Source organism: Notamacropus eugenii, chromosome 1 (assembly GCF_028372415.1).
Source record: "Notamacropus eugenii isolate mMacEug1 chromosome 1, mMacEug1.pri_v2, whole genome shotgun sequence".
Classification (NCBI taxonomy): domain Eukaryota; kingdom Metazoa; phylum Chordata; class Mammalia; order Diprotodontia; family Macropodidae; genus Notamacropus; species Notamacropus eugenii.
Genome location: NC_092872.1, coordinates 560,110,453 through 560,136,460, shown reverse-complemented (window position 1 = coordinate 560,136,460; position 26,008 = coordinate 560,110,453). Strand labels below are relative to the sequence as shown.

Here is a 26,008-nt window from a genome sequence, read left to right as displayed (position 1 = left end):
GTATTTCTAAACAAAATTATTTCCTTTTCACTTGTGATGTTAAGTTCTGTTATTCAATTGTCATTACATAGCTTCCCTCTTCCTGATTTTCCAGAAATATTGGTAAAGCAGATGGAAGGATGCTTTGAAGAATATAAAGTTAATGAATGAATGAATAAATGAAAGAATAAAATTCATAAAGCAGGTCTATGTGCAAATCATTGTGCTAAGCCCTAGGGATATAAATATTAAAAAAAATTATATTCCCTGCTTTTCCAGAAGCTCACATTCTAGTTGGGGAGACAACACATATAGAGGGTTTTAATCGCAAGTCCAATGTAAATGTCCCATAATCCTCAGGGGGCAGCAGAAAAACAGATAGCCATGTATCTTCTTTAATGTCATTTCCAGTGATAAAATCATATCAATTCCTGATGTTGAGCCATTAGGCCATGCCAGCATCTTTGGTGGCAAGCACTTTATTTTCTAGGTCTGTAGGAGTTGTAGTTCCAACACTTGCTGAAACAGTTGCCAGGTTCTATTTCCACCAATGCCTTCAGTGCTGCCCCTAGATCCCTTCAGGGATCTAGCAGTAGCCACATTTTAGATATGGGAGATGAGCAGGAGTTGAAACAAGAACCTCAGAGCATGGACTATATCTAGTTGTCTTTAAAGGTCAGTATTAGCTTCTATCTAATTCATTCTCTGATACTTCCAAACCCTTCCCCAAGAGGAAAAAGCTTATCTTGTCATTTATTTTTGTGTGCATACATCTATGTAAGCATGTATATATATGCATTTATATGCAGTACACATAAATGTATATATGCACAATACTACATGTTTATATCTCTGTATGCTTATATACAATTGTATATATTATATATACATACACACATATAAAACAGATATGTATATATGTGTATCATATGTGTATGTGTTATATATATGTATATATATATACATATATATATATATACATATATATATATATATATATATATATGTATATATATATAAGGGACTGTCTCCTTTCTATCATTCTATCCTCAGTCTTTAACGTCATGTCTGGCATGTTCTAAGTACTTGAAAAATATTTGCTGATTGTTGATTGATTGGATATCTCTGCCTCACTTGATGTATTCATCTCATATTCCTTGTTCTTATTATGAAAGGTCACAGGATCATATATTTTGGACTGGAAATGATTTTACAGGCCATCTAGTCTAATCTCTTCAGTTTAAAATTGAAAAAAATGAGACCCAGTTAAAGTAAATTGCCAAGGCCATATATATTATAAGTGCCAGATTGTTGCTGTTTGTCCTTCATTTTTGAAGAAAACCTATGAAATCATAGGTAATATCTGGACTTATGCATGAATTGGGTTTAAATAAAGCAGAATTGCATAAAGTCATAAACCTCATTCTCTTTCAGAGTCGTTGAAGTCCAGAGGCAAGACAAAGTCAGATCCCAAATGCAACCTAGCGGATGACTTTGGTATCTTCCAAGTCAAAAGAACTCCACAGCACCTGCTTTAGCCACTTTCGTGATCATTGGAACAAATTGTTCTCATCCACACAGAAAATCTTCATGTGCTTGGGATAGACATTCCCCTAATTCACCAATGTTTTTGAGGTCTGGTTTAGCCCATCTGCCAAGATAGTTTTACTGGGATGTGGCCACTGAGCATGCTACAGCTTCTTGGAACCACAAGTGAGAGTTGCATGACAGGTGGACTCCAAAGGTGGATAAGCAGCTTCCCTGAGCACCCCATACTCCACAAGTGCCATATAGGCTATTTGAAACAGGCTCTCTGACTCTAGACTCAGCACTCTTGCCATTCTATTAGACGTCTCTCTCATGTGTCCCTTCAGTATCCCAGTTTCTTTTACTGATTGTCTTCCTGAGGCCTCAGTCTCCTCATCTATAAAGTGTAGGGTTTGGATGAGATGTCTTCTGAAATCCATTTCAGATCTCTCTCTCTCTCTCTCTCTCTATATATATATATATATATAATCATAAGATAGAAAATGGCATTTGTTTAAGAATGAAGCATATTCTATTTTCCATGTTGACTCTGTGTGGTCCAACAAAGAAGGCAGATGCCCCATATTTCTGCAAATGTCCTGATTACTTTAACCTCATTTGCTTGGCAGTGGTTTCAGAAGCAGAGAAAGGGATAGTTGTGCCACAAAGTCAAAATCATAATCTTCGGCTGTCAGCTCCAGATTGCACAGGAAATCCCTGATTGAGTGGTTCAGAGTAGGGACTTTCAAGGGAGGTGATAAAAAGGTGCAAACTAGAAACCTGGGCAAATATAACATTTGGGTATTCTGAAAGTGAGAAAATAACACAGAACATGGAAAATATGAGGTGACTGACAATAACAGAAACAAATATTTCAATTACAAGAGAATTTTCTTTATTAAAGTATAAACTAATGTTTTGTTTGGAGTTCTTTTTGTCATCTAATTTATTAAGTTAAAATAATACTAGAGTATGAAACATATAACCCTTTTATCTGAACGCATTACATACATTTCATCCATATTTTACGTTGGTTGTAGAATTTAGTGCAGTTATTAAACTCAAATAGAAATGGAAGCCTCAAAGTTATACCTAAGATTTCTTGACCACCACATATTTACTTAGTTTCAAAAAATAATATTATCTAGTGTTTTATTGTATTTTAATTTATTTTGTTAAATATTTCCCAATTATATTTTAATCTAGCTCAGCAGCACTTAGGAATGTTGCATGGGGAAATATGTTTGAAACTTCTGATATATGAAAGGATCTCAGCTCAGTAAGGCAAGCTAATATGCAGAACCCTGATTATTATTTCCAGTTGCTTCCATTCAGAGATGGCCTTTCTGCCTCTAGAATTAAGTGGCAGTGGGCTCAAGCCTATGGTGAGGCAGACTGAAGAAAAGATTCTTGGGACATGAGGAGCTCACCCAAGTGGAGCACATTAATTCTTGGAGGATACTAGGGGACCATTCAGTGCCTGGTAAAGGTAATTTACCAAATGGCATCCCAGTGACTTGGAAAAATAAATATATCTTCATGGGTGAGTAAGGCAAGCTTAGAAAAGCTCTCACTCATCCCAGGTTATCCCCAAATTAGGCCAGTCATCTCATTAATTGTTATGATATTCCTGAAGGGAAGAGGGGCAGATATTTTTATCCCCATCAGAATCCCCACCTAGGAGACAGACACCCAAGTTCTGGTGCTAGCGCTGTATTTAATTAGTTGCATGATCTTGGGCAAACCCCATGGGCCTCAGGCTATGAAATGAGGGGGTTAAAATGGATCTCTAAGGTTACTTTTAGCTTCAAATCCTGTGAACCTACGACTCTTCCAGCTGAAGTGTGTGACTCTGAATGAAGACACTTGTCAACAGATAAATGACGTACAAAAGGTAACTCAGAAAATTAATTGTACAGTTGGGAATAAAATTCAGGTCTTCTACTGTTACTGTATCATCCACCAATTTATACTGTTTCTACCTTTTCTTAACAGCTTATAGCACACTTCCTGAAACTGGCTGGAAATTTCATATGGCTTTGAGATGTAAGTAGGATAGCAGGAAAATCTTGCTTCCATACCTGTCAGGTTTATGTCCTGATTTGTAAGTAAGCAGACAGAGGAAAGGTTGTCTTAGCCATCTGAAGTTTTGACTTTCCTAACTTTTCCACAAATAAATTTTCCTCAATAGAGATGTGTGCATTTCATCATTTTAATAATTTAGAACAGAGATGATTTATAGTTAGCATGTTAATTATGAATACATACATTACCATTTTTATAGCCTATTTGGATGTGGATCAGCAAAGAATTAACCATAACCCTATTGTTACCATTTATCACTTGTCCTCCAACCTGCCTATTTATAAAATAGAAGTCACATGCCACACAGGAAGAATTAAGTCAGCCACTTCTCAATCCTCTTTCATATTTTTTTCATCCTGACTTGTAATTTCATCAGTATTGAGAACTACTCATGCTGAAAATCTCTCCACATGTATAGATCAACAATTCTTGATTGACTTATGGCCTTAGAATGCTTCCTGGGGGATCTGAGAGAAAGTGTGACTTGCTCATAACTACACAGCTAGTTTTTGTCAGAGGTGAAGCTTGAACCTAGATCTTCCTGTCTCTGAAAACCTCATTCACTTTGCTGTATTGTTGCTGATGGAATAAAGTAGATGAGCAGCTAGGAACCTGGAACAGAACTGGATTTCATGGCAGTAAGTATTCAGTATGTATGTACACATACAAGTCAAGTTCAACTTGACCAAGGAATATTTGGCTCTTCTGCTTGGAATGCTGTATTTCCTCTAATTCTGCCAGCATACTCATGTACTACCTAGCTTTCAAGCTGTAGCTCAAATGCTACTCCCTACATGAAGCCTTCTCTTATCTATGCAGGTAAAAATCATTTCTTCCTTTGCTAAAATAAAATATCACTTTGCTCCTCTTTTGTAGCACTTTCACAGTCTTCTTGTATTACAGTCCCTCTTGAAAATTTCTTAATCCCTTGCAAGACAATAAGTTCCTTGAGGACAGAGACTGTGACCAGAAACATGACAAGAGCAGAAAAAGAGGGGCTTTGCCTCAGAGCACCAGATTTTTGAGGGTGCTGAAAACACTTATACTCCTTCATCAGTTATATTCTTTCTGTAGAAACAACTGAGCTTAACACCTAGCTATCAAGAATAATTAATTAAATTAGGAAATGGCTTCCTTTTCAAAATTTTTACTTACCTTATTTTTAATTTGTGGATTAAAGCAAGCATTTCCAAAATATAGTATAATACAAAAAAACCAAGATGATTGCATGTGAAAGTGCAAGTCAATAAAGTGCAACTTGCTTTTCCTTTTAAATATATATTAAAGTTACCATGAAATTTTCTTTTTCCCCTTCTCCCCACCCTAGAGATTGCTACCATTGCACACAAATGTTTGTGTGTATACACACATACATACGTGTATATGTAAAATCATTCTATTTATCTGTTATTTCTCTGGATGTGGATAGCATCTTCCTTCATATATCCTTTGTTGTAATTTGAGTTTTTATAACAGTCAAAAGCACTTACTCATTCAAAGCTGTTCTTAAAACAATATTATTTTTACTGTATACAATATTCTCTTGGTTCTGTTTATTTTCCTTTTCATTATTTCATGCAAATCTATCTATATTTTTCTAAGATAATCAAACTCATCATTTCTTTGACTCAGCTGGGACACACCTGGGGTCTTTATCCTCAAGCGACCCATTTGGGACTTGGGCTCTCTACTTCCCATCCTACCCACCAAATCTAGTGGCCTTCAACAATTGATTTGAGTGCATTTTGTGAAGCTTGCCCCAGGTGTGAGAAATACAAATTAGAGCTCTGACTGTGCATTTATTTTGTTTTTATTTTCCATGCCTATCACAGAATATTATATAGAGTAGGCATTTAAGAAATATTTATAAAATGAATGAATTCCTGATACTGATAATGCTAAAGAATATTCCTGGTAGCATTTTCATAGTGTCAGTGTTTCCTGTGTCATTCAATTGATTCTAAAGTTCTTCAGAGAGACCTTGAGAGTGTCCTTGTATCACTTCTGATCACCATGTGAGTACTTGCCTTCTGTAAGTTCTCCATAAAACAGTCTTTTAAGAATCTGTTTTCAAAAAACATGGCCGGGCTATCAAAGTTGCAGTCTCTACAGTAGAGTTCAAATGCTTGACAGTTCAGCTCAAGAAAGAACCTGAGTATCTGGTACTTTTCTTTCCAGGTGATTTTCAGAATCTTCCTAAGACAACTCAAATGGAAGCAATTCATTTTCCTGTCATGGAGCTGCTGTACTGTCCAGGTTTCATAGGCATACAACAATGAAGTCAGCACAACAGCTCTGTAGCCCTTCAGCCTGAGCTACTTCCTTTGGTAGGCACTCTAATACCTCTTTTCTCCCTCACTTTCAGTCAGTCTCCCAAACACCGAGCTAATCCTGGCAATGCATGTCTCAACCTCATCATTTATGTGCACATCACTGGAAAGTATACTGCCAAGGTAAGTGAACTTATCCACAGCATTTACAATTTCTCCATTTGCTAAAACCAGTTGTTTCACAGATGGAAGTATGAAGCTGGCTGGTGAAGAACCTGTGTTTTCTTGGTGTTGATTGTCAGGCAAAATTAGCACAAGCAGCAAAGAATTGATCTGTTGCATCTCAACCTCAAGGTTGCATTGAATGCACCATGATCTGTGAACAAAATGTTGTGCACCAATTCTCTCTCAATTTTAGTCTTGGCTTGTAGACTCTACATGTTCAATAATTTACCATCAGTGTGGTAGCTGACCTTGATGCTATTTCTACCCTTGTTGAAGGTGTCTGACAACATTGCTGAAACTATCATGCTAAAAAGCATGAAAGAAAGTACACAGCCCTGCTTCACTCCATTGGTGACTGGAAAAGCATGAGAATATTATCCATTATCCAGAACTTGTGCAAGCATGCCATTGTGGAACTGGTGTGCAATACTGATGAGTCTTTCCAAGCAACCTAATTTTACCTTGATCTTCCACAAGTTCTCATGACTGATAGTATCAAAGGCCTTGGTCAGATTGATGAATATTGTGTACAGTACTCTGTTCTACTGGCATTTCTCCTGCAAAGATCATATCAACTTTTTCTCCTGTGATAATCACAAGGGCATTTCCTCTTAGTCATTGCTGGCAAGACTCTTGCAGTGTCCTCCTTAATAGGCTAATCCTTCACTTGGAAGATGACCATCTACTTGAGAGCCAGTGTAGCTTCAGACAGGGCCAAGGAATAGTTAATATGATATTTGCTGTCCCACAAGTCAAGAAGTTCATTACCCAAAAAAGACATTTCTTCCATTTGGAGTTTAAGTGGTAAATGCAACAAGGTTTTTTTTTAAATTTTATTTTTGCTTTGAAAATAATAGAATCTCAGGAAGAGAAGTAATTTTTAAGACCATCCAAGCTGCCAACCCCTCCTCCAACCTTATCTTAGATATAAGGAAACTGACATCTAGAGAGGAGAAGGAACTTACTCATGGTATCCCAGTTAGAAGTTGGAAGAAGACTCTGAATATCATCTTCCAGGTAAGTTCTCCTCTTCTATACCTCACTGTCTGTCACACTAGTACACAGATTCTTGCTTGCATGACTGGTCACCAAAGGTTCATATGTCAAACAAAATTATTTTTAGGATTTCCAACCTGGCAGATAAACTGGCAGGAGATCATCTAAAACCATACACTATGTTCTGCTGCATCAAAAAGCTATATCTAGGTCTGTAAGACCCCTGGGTCACTCCCTCAAATGTGGGCATCCCCAAAAACTGTCTTAGATTCAGAACACTCTTTGTGTTAGAATACTTTCCAAATCTTAGCTCACAAGTTGCCAACAGCGTCTTTAAAATTACCAGAGTACACATAATTAAAAACAAAAGACCTAGTCATAAGATCCCATCTAATCAAACAATATAGAAAACAAAGTGATAAGAACATGTTCCCACATGAACACAGGGAGCACACTCTCCCATGATTTACAAATTATAGCATGCCTATTCACTTCATTTCCCTCACATTGTTGCTGCTGGTCTTATGAGCAGCAGGCTCTCTGTGACAACATGGAGGACTCTGACAGTTGAACCTCTTCAGGACCAGTTGCTGCTATATTTGAGAAAATATTTGAGGGAAGTTGCATGTAGGACGTGTTCAGGGAACCCATCTGACCAGGGAATGTATATGGAGAGTAGACAAATAGAGACTGTGTGACTATGGCACTCATGTGACCAAAGTTATTCATACTTTGACATTATGGAATAAGGTATATCCTCTGATAATATGGTACATTTTTTCTTCTGGATGGTAGCTCTCTGCTTTTAGTTGTGTGAGATGCCATATTTTGGGGGCATTGTTCTGTACCAAAGGCAGTCCACCACTAGTACTAACACCAGCTGCCACAGTTGGTAAATGGTGACTTTGCACTCTACCATACCAACCTGCCCAACTGGTGACCAACGATGGAATATCACTAGCTATGGACCTTACCTTTCGCCAACCTAACTGAACCTCCAATGTTCTATATTTTTTGAGGCAGCTGAGTAGTGTAGTAGATAGAATCTGGGCTTTGAGTCAATATGATTTGGACTCAGGAAGGTGAATTCAAATCTGATCCTATGAGCTGTGTGTGTGTGTGACCCCAAACAAGTCACTAAGTCACTACCTGCCTGATTTTTCAACTGCAAAATAGGGATAGCCATAGCACCTCCCTCCCAGGATTGTAGTGAGGGTCAGATGAGATCATATTGGTATAGTGATTAGCACTGCAGCCTTGCACACAGAAAGCACTTAATAAATGTATGTTCTCCCCTCTCTATGCTCATCTGAATGGTAATCCTTCCAACCCCACCTTTGTCAGAGGTCTCCCTGAGACCTACTTAATCATTTAGACTCTGTCATCTTGTTTGGGATTATCTTCTGTGTCATCGTCTCTCAAGGTGACTTGGACCTTCCAGAACTCTACCTAGCTTTTTCATCTGCCATGAAATTGAGACTTCCTTTATGTGTCATTGCACCGAATTGGATTGTGAGCTCCTTGAAGCAGAGACTACCTCAACTTCTATTTGTGACCCTAGCGTTTAGGACAGTGCTTGACACATGGTAAGCACTTAATTAATGCCTTTTCATTCCATTCACATCACGTTGTTTCTGCTGGTCTTGTGAGCAGCAGGCTTTCTGCTACAACATGTGGGACTCTGACAATCAAGATGCTTCAGGACAAGCTGGGTTATCTTTAACTTCTTTAAGTCTATCTTCTGGAGTTCAGGGGCTAGAAAGCTGCTCCCTGACAGGGAAAACTATAGCTTGTAGGAAGCCAACAAATGCCAACGGATTGTCCCAGGCTAAGATTGTCTACACTTTTAATCATGTCTGTCCTTATCAGAAGTGTGTTATATCCCCGACATCTGATTTCTCTAAAACCTTCTTTTTGAGGCTATACTCCAACCTGTAGAGCTTAGTGTATGCTGGGGTTAAAAGAGGCCACCTTGTTCCCAGTAATTTCTTTTACTGTTAGGCAAATGAAGACTGAGGGAAAGCATTTCTATAATATGTATACCTGCCAGAAATAAACCTCCTATGTTTTATTGGGGCGAAACTTCAGTGTTCCTCTCTCTCTTTCTCCATATATATATATGTATTTAGGCTACATATTTATTTCTTAAGGCATGGTAACTACATGCCTCAAAATATTGCTGAATTTGCAAGCCAGCAGTTTGTCATAAGTTTTAAATTTTGCAAATCAATAGACAGAATGAGAAGATTGACCAAGGCTTAATTTTTCTCACACTCTTTTTCAGTATAAAATCTTAGATGGGCTAACTTCTATTCAGCATGTTTCATTGTTATACAGCTTTGCAACTGGTTCAATACATGAATTGAAATATAGGCCACATTTATTGAATGTCACCAAACTGATTGTTTAGGGGCCATCATAGAGGAAGATCAATTGCTCTAGGAGCAGTCAATCCCATTTGGTCATTAATATGGCATATATAACCAAACGTGATTATTTCAGGCATTTTAATGACCCAATTAAATCAACCATTCAGTAATTGACCAGTTCTTTGGTGCTTGGTCATTATGACAGCAGTAAAAATAAATAGGTCAATCTGACAACAATTTATTTGATGATACCATATAGATGCATCCATAGTCAACTTTCACTATGAGATAAAATATATGGCCATTTTTTTTTCTGAACCACCTTCCACTGTATTCTCATGAAACCACAGCATAGCATAACGGAAAATGCTAAATTTAGAATCAGAAGTCCTAAAATTGATTCCTGAGTATGTCATTTACTTCATGTATAGTCCTGAGAAATTCACTTTCCTTTCTTAGTACTTTGTATCCACTTTTGCAAAATGGGGGCAATAGAGAACATGGTCTCTAAGATCCCTCTCAGCTCTAAGTTCTATGATCCTATCTCAGATGAGTCATGCTAATAATATTTTAGTTTAATGCGAATGAGAGGTACACACGGCTGTAGTATGGACAATACATATATCCAAGCTGATAGTCTTAATAATCAATCAAAGAGCAAGCACTTATTAAGAAACTATCAAATATCAGGCACTGTGCTAGGCATTGAATATACAAATACAAGGAATTTATATATTCCTGTTCTTAAGGAGCTTAGATTCTAATAAATATGCTTAAAGTGTGTATGTGTATGTATATATGCATACACACATATACATGTATACTATTGTATATATTATATATACATATATGTCTACACACATATATACATGCATATTTATTCAATAAATTCAAAAATTTTAAATAAATACAAGATTGCTAGGAAGGGATGACACTAGTAGTTGTGTGTATCAGGAAAGGCTTCATGGAGAGGTTGGTGCCTGAGCTGAGTTTCAAAGACAGTAATTTCAATGAGGCATTGAAATGGAAGATCACCAGTGGAAAGGTATAGAGAGGAGCAATGGAGTGATACATCTACGGAACAAAGAGAAGAATAACTTGGCTGGACTGTAGAATGAAAAGGGAAGTAAAATAAAATGAGTTCAGCAAGATAGGATGGGGCCAGTTTGTAAAGCACTTTATAAAATAAGCTAAGGAGTATTGATTTTATTTTACAGGCAATAGGTATCCATTGGAATTTTTTGAGTAAGAGAGTTTTGTGATCAAATCTGCATGACAGCAGTGTAGAGCAAGCATTGGAGTCTGGAAAAACTTGAAGCAGGGAGACCAATTAGATAGCATTGCAATAATCTAAGTGTTAGATGGTGAGGACCTGAATTATGTTGATAGTTGTATGAGTAGAGAATACATTATAGATGTGAGACATTGTGGAGGTACAAATGGCAAGATCTGCCAAATGTTTGGACTTATGAGGTGAGGGAAAGTAAGGAGTTAAGAATAAGTCTGAGATTACAAACTTGGGAAACTGGAACAATGGTAGTGCCCTGACAGAAATAAGGGGTTTGGAAAAGGAGTGGGTTTGTATAGAAGGAAAAGAAAATGAGTTATTTTTGGAGATATTGAGCTTAAGATGTCTCCAAGACATCCAGTTTGAAATGTCCAATGGGCAATTGGTAACGTATGGAGAAATTTGAAGAGAGAGATTGTGGCTGGTTATATAGTTCTCTGAGTTATTTGCATAGACATGAAAATTAAACCCTTTAGATCTTATTTGACACTGGAGAGAGAGAGAGAGAGAGAGAGAGAGAGAGAGAGAGAGAGAGAGAGAGAGAGAGAGAGAGAGAGAGAGAGAGAGAGAGGACAGATTTAGGAAACACTTAAAACTAGGGGGTGTCACATGGATGACATTTAACAGAGTAAGAAGGGATAATCAGATAGGTAGAGAATCAGGAGACAGTAGTGTTAGGAAAACCTTCAGAGCTGATCACTGTATATTGTCATGCAATAAACAGGTTAAAGCAAATCAAGTCAACACATATTTATTCCTTTTTATTTTCAAAATTTTATTATTCATTTTAACTTTCTTTTCTTTTCAAATTTCAGTTCCAAAATCTTCCCACATTTTTTTCTGAAATCACTCCTCTTGTCATTTTTTATAACACAGTACCGTTCCATCACAATCATATACAACTTGTTCAGCCATTCCCCAATTGATGAATATTTCCTCAATTTCCAACTCTTTCTCACCGGTAACTATAAATAATTGTTTTGTACATATAGATCCTTTTACTTTGGGTTTTTTAAAATGTCTTTGGGATGCAGACCTCGTACTGGTATTGCTTGGTCAAAGTATATGCATGGTTTTATCATAATTCCAAATTATCTTTTCAGAATGGTTGGACTAGTTTAAAACTCCATCAACAGTTTATTAGTGTACCAGTTTTCCCTCATTTTTTCCAGCATTTGTCATTTATGATTGATGTAATGTGGCTCATCAGAATTTCTCTAATCAATAATGACCTAGGACGTTTCTACTATGACTATAGATAGCTTTGATATCTCCTTCTGAAAACTGCCTAATCATATCCTTTGACCATTTATCAGAAAGGTTCTTATTTTTATAAAATTAACTCAGTTCTCTATATATTTGAGAAATGTGACCTTTTTCTGAGAAACATCCCTTTAAAATAGTTTTATATTATTTCATTGTCTATGGTGTCTTTTAGCAAAATATGTTTTCCCTGCTTATCCCTTTTAATTAGATCAACTTTTGCTTTCACTTTAAAATCACCATTGCTGCTGTAGATTTTGCTCCAGTCCTTTATTTTAATTATGTGTATGTCTTTCTACTTCAAATGCCTCTTGTAAGCAACCTTTTATTGTATTCTGGCTTGTTTTATAGGTGAGCTCATCCCATGCACGTTCACAGTTACAATTTCTGTGTATTTATCTCCATGTAGTTTTCTTCTGTTTATCCTTCTTCTCTTTCTCTTTTACTTCTCATCACTGCCTCCTTTAGTCTACCCTCCATTTTATCACAACCCTCCTCCCACAGCCTAGTATCTCTCATTCTTTTCCTTTCTTATTTCCTTATTGGGTAAGATATATCTTAAACCTGTATGTCTATACACTTTGCTTTTTGAACCAGTTCTTATGTGAGCAAGGTTTACATCACCCCCACCTCATTTTCTCTTGTACTACAAAAGTTCTTCCTTAACATACGTCGTTTCCCAACTGATAAATGGTCAAAGGAAGAAATTAAAGCTATCTATAGTCATATGATCACTATTGATTAGAGAGATGCAAATCAAAACAACTCTGGAGTACCACATCACACCTATCAGATTGGCTAACATGATAAAACAGTAAGATGATAAATGTTGGAGAAGATGTGGCAAAGTTGGAACACTAATTCATCGTTGGTGGAGCTGTGAGCTGATCCAACCATTCTGGAGAGCAATCTAGAACTATGCCAAAAGGGCTACAAAAATGTGCATACACTTTGAACCAGCAATGTCTCTTCTAGGACTATATCCCAAAGAGATCATAAAAATGGGAAAGGGCCCCACATGTACAAAAATATTTGTAGCAGCTGTCTTTGTGGTGGCCAAAAACTGGAAATTGAGAGAATGCCCATCAACTGGGGAATGATTGAACAAGTTGTGGTATATGAATGTAGTATATGAATGGAATACGATTGCGCTATAAGAAATGATGAACAGGAGGACTTCAGAGAGGCCTGGAAGGACTTGTATGAACTGATACTGAGTGAAATGAGAAGAATCAAGAGAACATTGTACACAGTAACAGCCACAGTGTGAGAGGACTGTTTCTGATAGGCTTAGCCCTTCACAACAATGCAAGGACTTAAAACATTCCCAAAGGACTCTTGAGGCAAAGTGCCTCACATCCTGAGAAAGAACTAGAGAACTGGAACACAGAATGAAGCAGACTATTTTCTCGTGTTATGTTTAGTGTTGTTTTGGTTTTTCTCAGGGTTTCTCCCATTCATTTTAATCCTTCTATGTAACATGACTAATGTGAAAATGTGTTTAAGAATGTATGTGTAGAACCCATATAAGACTGCATGTCATCTGGGGAGGGGAAGGGGAAGGAAGGGGAGAAAATTTAAGACTTATGGAACTGATTGCTGAAAACTGAAAACAAATAAATTAATTTTTTCTAAAAAAGTTCTTCCTCATGTGTCATTTTTAGATGAAAATTTTTTTCTATTCTAACTCTATCTTCCCCCTTCTCCCAGTGCATCCCTCTTTATCATCCTTTCTTTATTTCTGAGTTCATCTTAACATAATTGACTCACACTTATGTGCTTCATCCATGTAAATGACTCCTAACTGCCCTAATAATGATAAGGTTCATAGGAGTTGCATGTATCATCTTCCCATATAGGAATATGAACAGTTTTATTTTGAGTCCTTTATGATTCATCTTTTATGTTTACTTGTTTATGCTTCTCTTGACTCTTGTGTTTGAATGTCAAATTTTCTGTTCAGTTCTGATTTTTTCATTAAGAATGCTTCAAAGTCCTCTATTTCCTAAAATATATCAATTTTTGCTGTTGTGCTGGATATATTATTTTTGGTTATAATTCTAGCTCCTTTACCTTCCAGAATATCATATCTCAAGCCCTTTGTTTCTTTAACACAGAAATTGATAAATCTTGCATGATCCTAATTGTGGTTCCATGGTATTTAAATTATTTCTTTCTAGCTGCTTGCAATATTTGTTCCTTGACCTGGGAGCTCTGGAATTAGGCTATAATATTTCTTGGAGTTTTCAATTTGTGATCTCTTTCAGGAGGTGACCAGTGGGTGATTTCAATTTCTATTTTGAAACTGAAAGAATTTTAAAAGAAATTAAACAAATACCTTCTGGATCTAAGATATCAGGGTAGTTTCTTTGAAAATTTCTTGAAATATAATATTTAGACCCTTTTTTATCATGGCTTTCAGGTACTCTAATAATTCTGAAATTATCTCTCCCCTATTTTACATATGAGTTCTTTTTTCTACTGAGATATTATACATTTTCTACTATTTTCCTTTCTTTTATTAATGTTTTATAGTTGCTTGATGTCTCATGGAGTCATTAGCTACCATTTGTCCAATTCTATTTTTTTTTTTTACAGAACTCAAGATTTTTTCCTGAAGGCCTCTTTATCTGGAGGTGAAAAATAAGAAATGAATACCAGTGATTCAGTAAAAATGGATCCTTTTGAATGGAGTTTACAACAATTGTGCCTGGGATCTTTGTGCAGGGTCAGCAATGGCAGCCCTGTGCTATGTGTCTATTACTTGAAGTAAAACTTGGCAACTTGATTTTGTCCTGTCCATAGAGGGGGGCATTTATCAAAATCATGGGCATGTGAATGGGGAGACTGAAGGATACAGAGATGGGCCATCCTGTCTTAAACTACACTTGAGTTTTGTTTATATCTAGATGAATTATTAAATATTATGATAATAGCACATCTGCAGGGCTTTAAGGTTTGCAACCTCTTTTACAAATATTGTCTCATTTGAGCTTCATAACACCCCCAGAAGATAGGTACTTTTTAATATAGCTTACCTATTCATCTTAATGAGAAATTTTACTTCCTTTGAGAATTTCTTATATCTATTTGACAGTTTAGGAAACTGAGGTAGACAGGTTAAATGACTTGCCAAGGGTCTACCAAAATTATCTGAGGTTGGATTTGAACTCTAGTCTTTTGATTCTGAGTCTAACACTCTACCCGCTGTGCCTTCTAGTTTGTTGATTCCTACACACACAAGTTCCTGAAATTGTGTTGGGGCAGATCATGTTGGATGGCATGAGAGACTAAGCCAGTTTGGACATCTTTGAGCAAGAAAGTGGTTAAGCTATAGATTAACGTTCTATTAAACTTTCTAGTAGACTGGTGCCTAATAACAGAGTACAATATTAGAATTAATCAAATGTGATTGAAAGATTCACATATAAAAAGAGACACTTTGTAAAACTTATAGCACTGTTTAAGTCTTTGCTATTATTAATTCTTAAAGTGCAATTTGGCTAGAGAGTGAAAGGAAAGTACAAATTTAACTCAGGTAGCCCTTGAATAAGCAAAAATAGATACTTGAGGATTTGCCTATACATATTTAAACTTTTATTTAAAAAATGTATTTCCAAGGTATTGGGACAGTATAGATTTGAATTTCTTCATTTACATACTCTCTAAAGAGGATTGAAATTTATAAAGATGGTCTTTTAAACAAGATCATGTGCCTTCAGAATCATCATTATCATAATACAACTAAACCCTCCACATTGTGGAAGTTAGGAGTGTGGTACCTCAGCGATCTGGAAAATCCAAGTAAAATATTTGACCCTCCCTTCCTACCAGAGAAATCTGAATTTTGTCTTTTTCTTTTATGAGGGGTCTATAGCACCTTACTGTAAAATCTGGGATGTCTGCTGGCCTTTGAGTATTGTCTGCAGCTTCCACAAAGTTCCCCAAAGAGTTCCATTTAATTTCTCATGCCGACCTGCTATATATTGAAACCTTGATGGAGAAAGTTGCAATGTGGAAGAGATAATTGCACACTACGTTTTATACAAGAAAGCATATAGTACGTGTGATGTCTGTTGGATTGAAATAGTCTTTAAAGCTTGGAAGTTTTATTTACTCCACTCTGTCATGGATCATCACCAAGAGGTGATGATCCAAGAGGTTTAGACCCCAAAGAGGTCTAGAACATACAGATAAAGTCTGATGACACTGACAGCTGAGGACATCAACACACCAAGGTCTGTGAACAATAATTTGATAAAGGAAGGCAGGGTATAGTCAATCCAGGGGTGTTCTTTGAGACCTTGTCCAATTCTAACAGACTTTAGTGTAGCTGCTTTGTACTTAAACTTATCCTACACATCTTGCTGATTCAGATGAAAGTGTGGGACACACTTGAAACTTTCTGTGACTACACAGAAAGGCTTGTTCTGTGCCTTGGCTGCCTGGTTGGTTCCAATCTTGTGATAATGCCATCATTTTTAACAATACCTTCTTCACCCACTGTGGTGAGATCCACTTTCTCCATGAGGCAGCTAACAGCAGCATCTAAAATCACAGTGACTGGCACATTCAAACTGCTGAGAGCTTTGGCCATTTTCTTCCCTGATAAGTCTGGGTCTCTATGATATACATGCTGAAGCATTTCTTAGAAGTTCTCTACAGGATTCTGAACACCACTGTTGAGTAGGCATGAGTTAATATCCTAGCTCATCTTTGATGAAAGTATGGCACAGGTTGGCAATTTTACTTCTGGAAAGTGAGATCCTCCTGGAAAAGAGCTCTCCTCACTCAGTCATGATCATTTTACACTTTAAGTAATCTGGGTACTCCAGGGAGGTGAGACTGATGAATCACAGAAGAAGTTCTACACCTGAGGAGACTGCCATGGAAGAGTCTATGCTGCACAGAATTTTCTCTCTTTAAAAGCTCAAGTAAAGTGTGGATGGCAGCCACAGTAGAAGCCACATTAGGATCTTCTGTCATTTGGAAATTAAAGAACTCAATCAGATCCAAGTCATGCTTCTCACTGGCCATGAAGTTGTCCCCTCCTCCACCAACCTCTGCATGGCAAGCAGCCACTGTGACTGACAGCCCAGACAGAGGCACACATGGCCGGCCCACTGCCAAGCAGGGACCAATTTCCCCCCGATTCTAATTTTTAAGAAATTATTTTCTTCAGTAAGGTCTTATACTTCTTTTTCCATTTGGCCAATTCTTCTTTCTAAAGAGTTCTTTTCTTTGGTAAATTTTTGCATCTCTTTTATCTTTAGGCTAATTTTATTTTTAAAGGTGCTATTTTCTTCAGAATTTTTGTGCCTCTTTTACCAAAGTTGAATCTCTTTACATATTTTTCTTGCATTATTCTCATTTTTCCTCAATTTTTCCTCTAAAACCCTTATTTTTTTTCTTTAATTTTTCCAGGAATTTTTGTTGTGATTGTGTCCAATTAGTGTTTTTCTTTGAGACTTTGCTTGAAGATATTTTGATACTGTCATATTCTGAGTTTATATCTTGGTCTTTCCTGACACTGTAATAGCTGTTTATGGTCAAATTCTTTTTTGTTGTTGTTTTTCTCATTTTTTCCAGGCTACTTCTTGATTTTGAACTTTATATTAAAGTTGGGCTCTGCTCACCTAGGGCAGGGAAGCACTTTTTTAAGTTTCAGGCTTTTTCATGCCTCTGTTTTAAGAGCTAGTTCTGGGATTGTGTAAGTTTTCAGTATTTTCATGCTGGTGTGATCCAAGGAGAGATGTGGTCACTGCTCTCCTGTTCTTTGCTCTTATCTTTCCCCAGGAAAGACCCTTGCTTCCCTGTAGTTATCTGACTCACCTTACTATCTCTGGGCAGAGAGCTCCCAAAGCTGTTGCTACTTCTGCTGCTGCTATTGGGGCTGCCATGTTCTGGGTGGCACAAATCTCTCCTGCCAACTTCCTAAGTTGTCTTGGGCTGGAAAAAAAAATATCTCCTTCAGTTTTTTATTGGCTCTGCTGCACCAACATTTGATTTGAAGGTTATCTAAAGTTGTTTGCTGCAGAATATTGGGAGAGTGTATCTGGGTTGTGACCTGTACTCTGCCATCTTGGCTACAACTCAACAAACATTTATTAAGTACTTATTATATGTCAGTCATTGGAGCAAGTGCTGAGAATACAAACACAAACAGAAAGAAAGAGTTTCAGACCTCCAGGAACTTACATCCTAATAAGGGAAGACAACAGATAAAAGGAGCCCAGAATTTAGTCTGGAGAAAAGTGGAAGAGATGAAGCAACATGGCTGAAGGGCATGGCCAATAACATTCATATCATTAAGGTTGTATCCTGAAGAGGCATGAAGACATGGTTGGCCTGTGTGTCTTCCTTAAAAAGAGGTTCTGAGAAAAACCTTTTAATCGGAGGAAGGGGCCTGGATGTAAAATCCAGGGTGGATAGAATGAGCTTATGAGATGAAGAGATTTCTGTGATATAGTAGAGAAAGTCTGGGGTAAAGAATATAGCCTAGTCAGGAAGTGACTGCGACTTTATAATAATAGTAATAAAGAATGTTAGATATTATTATTATCACTTTAAAGATTATAATGGGCCTTATGTATGTTATCTCATACCAAAAAAATTCTATAAGGTAAGTGCTTTTATCCCCACTTTACAGATAAGGAAACTGAGGCAAGGAGATTTTAAGTGATATGCCCAAGATCATTCATAAGAACCCAAGGCAGAAATATAATTCCATTTTTCTTGACTCTAAGTCCAACTCAATACTACTACTTCACTCAGTAGCCTATGATAATAACATTGATCCCCTCAAAGTCCAATAAAATATCCATATCACTGTACTGTTGCTACAGTTAGGGACGTCAAAGAAAAGGAACATCAGCCAGGGTGATGTACTGTGAGGACCTCTTATAGCCTGAGACCTTTACAAGAGATGAGGATCTCTGGTAGGATCATTGAAAAGGTAAAATAAAATAGGGTAATACCACTTTTTGTAGTACCCTGGTTAGTGTGATGGGTCTGTTAAAGAAATAGGCAGCATGGCATACAGTTGTAGCCTGGCCCCAATTGAAACTGTCATGATGTTCAGATGAACGCTGAGGATAACAACACAAGTGCTGCCCCTTTGGGCAGTGCAGAAATAAAGCAAGACCCACTAGAACAAATAAAAAATACCAATAGCCCATCTGCTGGAAATGCTTTAAGGTCCATACCAATAACTAAAAAAGTGAACAAATCATGGGTATTCATGACATGGACTGAAGACCATAAAGTTTTTCATTACAAGTCATTTTTATGCCATAACACAACTAGGAACAGATCTGACCAGTAATAGGCAAGGGCAGCATTCTAGCCTGTTATCAACAATAACTTCAACTCCAAGTCAAACAAAATGACACATTGGCAACTAGTGCTGGACAATCATCAAAAAAAAAATTAAATAAATAGGTAAATAAATGAATGAATTTAAAAAAATTTCATTTCTAAGACAGTATTAAATCAAATGAGATAAATTATGAAAATTTGAAGGCATAAACATTGAAGAATCTGAGTTCACTGAATATAATGTAAATTCTGATAATTATACCTAATAACAAAATGGATCACAAAATAAGCACTGATTTTTTTTAATTAAATGATTTTGTAAAGGAGAAGGTAATAGTTCAGAATGGAATTCTGAAAAGTCTTTTTGGTTTTGTTTTAATTTATGGCATTAATTCAACTAACAGACCAATTATACCAAAATAAAATAATTTTTTAAAAAGTGGTTTCTTACATCCTTATCCTCATTTTACAGATGAGGGATGAAAGGTCAGAGAGATATAGCAATTTGCACAGCGATAGAGGCTGAATTTAAATCAGACTTTCTTCACATCCAATTCCAATGCACCTCAAATTGCCTCTTTAAAAAATAAATCGTACAAGTTACAATCAAGTGCAACTGATTTTTGAGGTTAACATATAAGAGGAGTGATATAGAGGGAGTACATTTCAGGCCTTGGGGCAGTGCATGAAAACATGAGGCCAGAGAAAAAGACTGGATGACACAGAGGAAGAGTAAATACAGTACTCAATTTGAATTGAATTGCAGAGTATCTAAAAACCACTAGCGTGAGATGAGACTAGAGAAAATAACTGGAAACCAGATGGTTAAGGACCTTGATTGACAAGTTAAAGAATTCACATTGTAAATGGAGTATACAGATATTATGAACAACACCTTAAGCACTCGAACAAGGGATTCTGTAGCTATGAAAACAATCAAACTTGTAATAGTGGAGACAGGCCCTGCTGCCTTGAGTTAGCCAGAAGTAGCAATCGGTCCTGATAGAGGGAATATAGATATGATCAGAGATCCTTGAAATATTGAATAAAGGTAAACCATTGTTATGATAATTCCAGATGATGTTAACAGAAGGCTTTAGAGTTTACAAAATACTTAACAAGCATTAGCTCATTTAAGCCTCATATTAATCTTTTAAGTTAGGTCAGACAGGTATTATTATCCTGCGTGTGTGTGTTCATCCTTCATTGCTGAAGAAGACCATGCATGCCATCAGAGAAGTAATGACATGACGTGCACTTGACTTCGTTTTGAGTGAGGGAGGGCTGTGCAGGTCACCAGCCTCACTTCTCCTCCAGAGCCATCTGAATTCAGTGACCAGATATTTATCAGGATGACTGGAGATGACCCAGGATGAGGCAATTGGGGTTAAGTGACTTACCCAAGGTCACACAGCTAGTGAGTGTCAAATGTCTGAGGTGAGATTTGAACTCAGGTCCTCCTGATTCCTGCACTGGTGCTCTATCCACTGCACTACCCAGCTGCCCACTATTATCCTGTATTTAAAAATGAAAACCCAAGATTAAAGAGTTTCATGATTTGTTCAAAGACATATGACTTGTGAGTGTCCAATGTAGGAATTGAACCCAATTCCTACTTGACTTTGAATAAGTTGTTTGTTCTTTCTTGCATGTACATGGATCTTATGCAAAAAACTGCTTCCAAAAAACTGTTTCCTAATATTAACTCATAGTATATTACTGTGCAATTCAATGAGTATTTATCATCTGCATTTGAGGCACTTTGAGGGAACACAAAGTTGATTAAGGCATAGTAATAATAGCTCATTTAAACAGCGTTATAAGGTTTGCAAAGTGCTTTGCATAAATTATGACACCGATACATAGCATTGATAACTGACTGATTCTTCCTCGTTGATATTTCCAGGGTCTATGATTTTAACAGTAGGTGAGCTGACACAGATCATGAAACTTCAAGAATTCGTGGAGATGTGCATAAATTGATGTCACCTCAAAATTTTATCACAGTGACAAACCCTAAAAGCACATAATTCCAGAGTTATAAAAGACCTCAGCAGTCACTGATGTCTATATAGATCACATCAATGGTATTTTTTGTAGTATTCTCATCAAGTGTGAATCCAGTATTCACCTGAAGATCTCCAGGAGTGGAAAATGGACATAGACCTTTCTGCCTTTGGTTGGTTCTGTCTATTAAGAAAAGTGTTTCCTTCCCTCTCTTCCCCCAAATTCCCACTCCTAACCAACCCCACTTATAATGAACCAAAATTTACCTCTCTAGAACTACCTAGTTCTGTTTTGAAGGGTCTAGCTAAACAAGAGTGAGCCATCTTCTACCTTCCCTCTGCAGAAAAACTTCTCTAAACTTAACTAAGTTGATTCTCAGATGACAGACATTGTCCATCCTCATACCTACACTCAAAGTCTTTTCATACTGGTAGAGCCTGCCAAAGTTTGCTCTCCACCACCGCAGTCTGTGAAAACTCAAAGACTTCTTCATTTAGACAAGTGAATCATTCATTTATGGAATGTTCTTCCTTCTTTTCTCCCCTTCTTAGAAACCTAGTTTCTTTCTAAGCTTAGCTCAGGCTGGGAGGAGGAAGAAGCCCACCACCTCCAAAAGGCCCTTCCTGATCTCAGGTGCCACCACCACCCTCAGGTGTTACCACTACCCTCAGGTGCCACCACCACCCTCAGGTGTTACCACTACCCTCAGGTGCCACCACCACCCTCAGGTGTTACCACTACCCTCAGGTGCCACCACCACCCTCAGGTGTTACCACTACCCTCAGGTGCCACCACCACCCTCAGGTGTTACCACTACCCTCAGGTGTAAATAGTTTCTCTCTATTAAAATTACTGTGTATTACTTATCTACGTGCATACTGCATCACCACAATAGAGTACAAGTTCATTAAGGACAGAGACTATTTCATTTTGGTCTTTTTTAACCCCAAAGCTTCTCAGATATATAGTTAGTACCTAATGTATGCTTAGTATATTGATGTATTTCACACATAGGCACTCTGTAAACAGTCGTACAGCTGAATTGAATGTTTCCCTCAATGCCATAAGGAGTCATCAGAAGAGTTTAGTGGGGGGGACTCAGTTCCAGGGTATTCTAAATTCCCAACAGTAACTGCTTTTCAGGCACCAAGGAGACCTTGGTTTCTTTTTGCTTCTCCACTAGGAACTGATTTACTGATTTTTTTTTTTCATTTTTGACTTTCAAAAAATCTGCCCGACTTGGACTTGCCCGCTTTGCCTGGCTGGGCAGAGCTGTACTACAGAACAAGTTTTATTTGGGTCCCCGATGAGTTTGGTAGCACAGCTGGCTGAAGGCAGTTAATTGCCCTTCATGATGATGAGAATGCTGTTGAGGTTTTCTCAAAGGGGGTGAAACAGAACACATGTGTGGTTATAAAAGGTCAGGGCAGAAACAAGATACAGCCTCCCTGGCCCAGCTTCATCCTGGTAAATGTTTATCACGAGAAAACACACCAAATGCCCAACCTCCTTATGATGTTTTGGAGTTGATAACAATGTGATTTTATTTCATTAAACAATTTTCTGTTCATTAAGAGTCGCCCTCTCCCACTTTTAATACAGATTCGTACATGAGCTTTTCCCCCACTGGCTGGTATGTTTAAAGCAAGCAACATATATATGTTTGAAAAGGGAAAAGGGAAAAAAAGTAATTTAATTTTGAAAACTGGGAGAATTCATTCTGAATAAACTAGATTCCAAGGCTGGAAATCACAAGCTCAAATTAAATGTAGTTATATTTTATTACTGTTTTTCTATGTTCTCATCAGCCAATTATGCTCTCAAGCAATTTAGCAGAAGGATCATCTTTACTATCCTTTAAAGTAGATAAATTATTCTTAAAAATCCGTTTTGCTTTCTGATTGACAAGTAGGAGGATTTTTAATCCTATTTATCAAATTTCTTCAATTTTCGGCATAATTGAATTTCATTTCTAAGAATCTTTTTTTTTAAAACATGGAGTAAAAGAGCAGGATATATTAGAAGAGAATTGTATTTGAAGTCAGAAGACTTGGGTTCAAATCATGTTTCCTGTACTTTTGAATTTTATGACCTTGAACAAGTTACCTCTCCTACTTGCACTCAATTTCCTCATCTGAAAAATAAAAGGATTGAACTAAAATGACCCCTAAGGTTCCTTTCACCTCTAAATCCTTTAATCCTATTCTGAAAAGAGACACCCTACTGAACATTCCTTCCTTCCTTCATTCAATAAATATTTATTAAAAGTCTCTGGGACCTGGAGTCAGGAAGACCCATCTTCCTGAGTTCAGATCTGGCCTCAGACACTTACTAGCTTTGTGACCCTGGGTAAGTCACTTAGCCCTGTTTGCCTCAGTTTCCTCTTCTGTAAAATGATTTGGAGAAGGAAATGGCAAACCACTCCAGTATCTTTGCCTAGAAAACCCCAAATGGGGTCACAAAATGTCAGACCTAACTAAAAAATTACTCAGCAACAAAAACCACCTACTACCAGCCTGGTACTGGAGATACAAAAATTGGTAAAAGACAATCTCTGCCCTCAAGGATCTTATAATCTAATGAGGGAGACAACATGGGAACAAATATATATAAAACAAGCTATATACAGAACGTATGTAAACATGCTAAAGTATGTGCAGAGGGGAGAACCCTGAGCATTGAATGGCATTTATCATGAAGAAAGCTTAGGTTTAATGTCAGTTTATAAACAACCAACAAACAAAAACTTAGCTAACTAAAAGTAAAGAAGACTGTCTTAGTTATCCAAAAGTGAAAAAGACCATCTCAGGAGTTAGTGGTTTCCTCCTTGTTAGAAGTCTCTAAACAGAAACTAGTTGATCAATGGGCAACAATGTTGTAGTAGAATTTCCTTTGGGGGTCTAGGTTAGACTAGACCCACTTGAGGTTCATTCCAACTCAGAAGTTATGTGATTCTGTGATCTCTGAAGAATGATTAAATTTCAAAGTTCCAAAAACAATGTAGATGCCCACTGATTTCAGAATGGCTAAACAAGTTACGGTATGTGATTGAAATGGAAAATTGTTGCACTGTGAGAAAGGAACATGATAAAGTCATTCAGTCAATCAACAACAATTTGCTGATGGTTATTTTTATGTGCCAGGTACTGGGCTAGGCATGGCGGATATAAATACAAGCAAAAAAAAAAAAATGACAGTTCTTGCCCGTGTAGAGTTTGTGTTGTAATAGAAGAAAATAACACCCAAAACGAAGCTGAAAGGGAGAGGGGAGAGATAAGGTACTGGGCACAGTTAGTGACATGATAGGAAACGTCAGGAGTACAGCAGGGAGAGGGATGACGTATGGGTGGCCTGGGTGTCCTCCTTACATGGAGATTCTGGAGCGGTCCTCCAATCAGAGGGAGAGGCCTGGAGATGGGGTGGTGGGGTGTTACTTTGAAATAATGTATGACTTCCATGAGTAGAGTGAGCTTCCTGGATGAAGAGGTTTTTGGGACATGGTAGAGAAAATCCAGAGTGATTCCTGGAGAGAAATAAGACAAAATGAAAGGCATTCTTTGAATACACAGAAACATAAAAAGATCACTTTGAACACATACGGAGTGAAGTAAGCAGAGTCAAGAAAATAAGCCTTAAGTTAAAACAAGGTAAATAGAAAAATCACACAAAACAACAACGACAAATGAAAGGGAATGTCACATTTTTTTTAAAGGACATGGTTACAAAGAAAAGAGACATTTCCCCCACCGCCTTTGCAGAGAAGGGAGGTCCACAAGTGTGGCTCATTAGACATATTTTCAGATTTTTACAATGTATTGATCAGTTCTACTATTTTTTTCTTTAAATACATTATTTTTTATACTGGTATTTCTCTGGGAGAGGAAGAGGGGAGGGATACTGGAGAAAAGTTTGGTCATGTCAAGAAAAGATTTCAATCAAAATTTATTTGAAAGAAAAATCAGTTATTTAGTAAAAATACATAAGGTCAAGCACAGTCTTTTTATCCTCAACTGGACCCAACAGTTCTGAGTACAAACATAGAGCAGATATTTGATACATGCTCATTAAATGAATTGAGGAAGGAACTATCTGGTATTTCCCTCTATCACCCCTTAGTATATGTGACTTGACAAGTAGGTCACTCTGACATGCCAAGTATTATTTTAAACAGTAAAAGCATTGGTCTTATGTATGTCAATACTATAGCCTACATTACTGTCATCAGCAAATTTTCTAAGCAGATTATTTATTCCTTCTTCCAGGACATCAATAAGGATATGGGTGAAGTTCAAACTTAACGCTAACCCAGATGTGCCATTTAGCTCTTCATGGAGAGATATCTGCTCATCTTTATATCCCTCCCTTTTTTAAGAGGACAGTAGTCAGTCCATCTATTTCAGTTTGTGCCTATAGCAGAGACTTGTGAATAAATTTTACAAGTAACATAGAATACGCCTATAATTCACCTTCAATATGTATTATGTTTACTTTATTCTATTTGCATACTGATATTACGATCTTGTCCAAGTGCTATAGACATTGGGTATATCATATCAGATTTCTGTTGTTGAATGACTTTGATACCTTTAGATGTTGGATGGCCATAGACCCGGCTATTCTGATAAATGTTTAATAATGAGATCTTTGGGGATGGGAGGATCTATGGCATGACACACATGACA

General features: G+C 37.2%; 1 pseudogene; it reads right to left on the bottom strand.

The window, feature by feature from the left end:
• Positions 1-16,165: 16,165 nt before the first annotated feature.
• Positions 16,166-17,039, bottom strand: LOC140518950 (translation initiation factor eIF2B subunit alpha pseudogene; annotated as a pseudogene).
• Between the last annotated feature and the right edge of the window lie 8,969 nt (positions 17,040-26,008).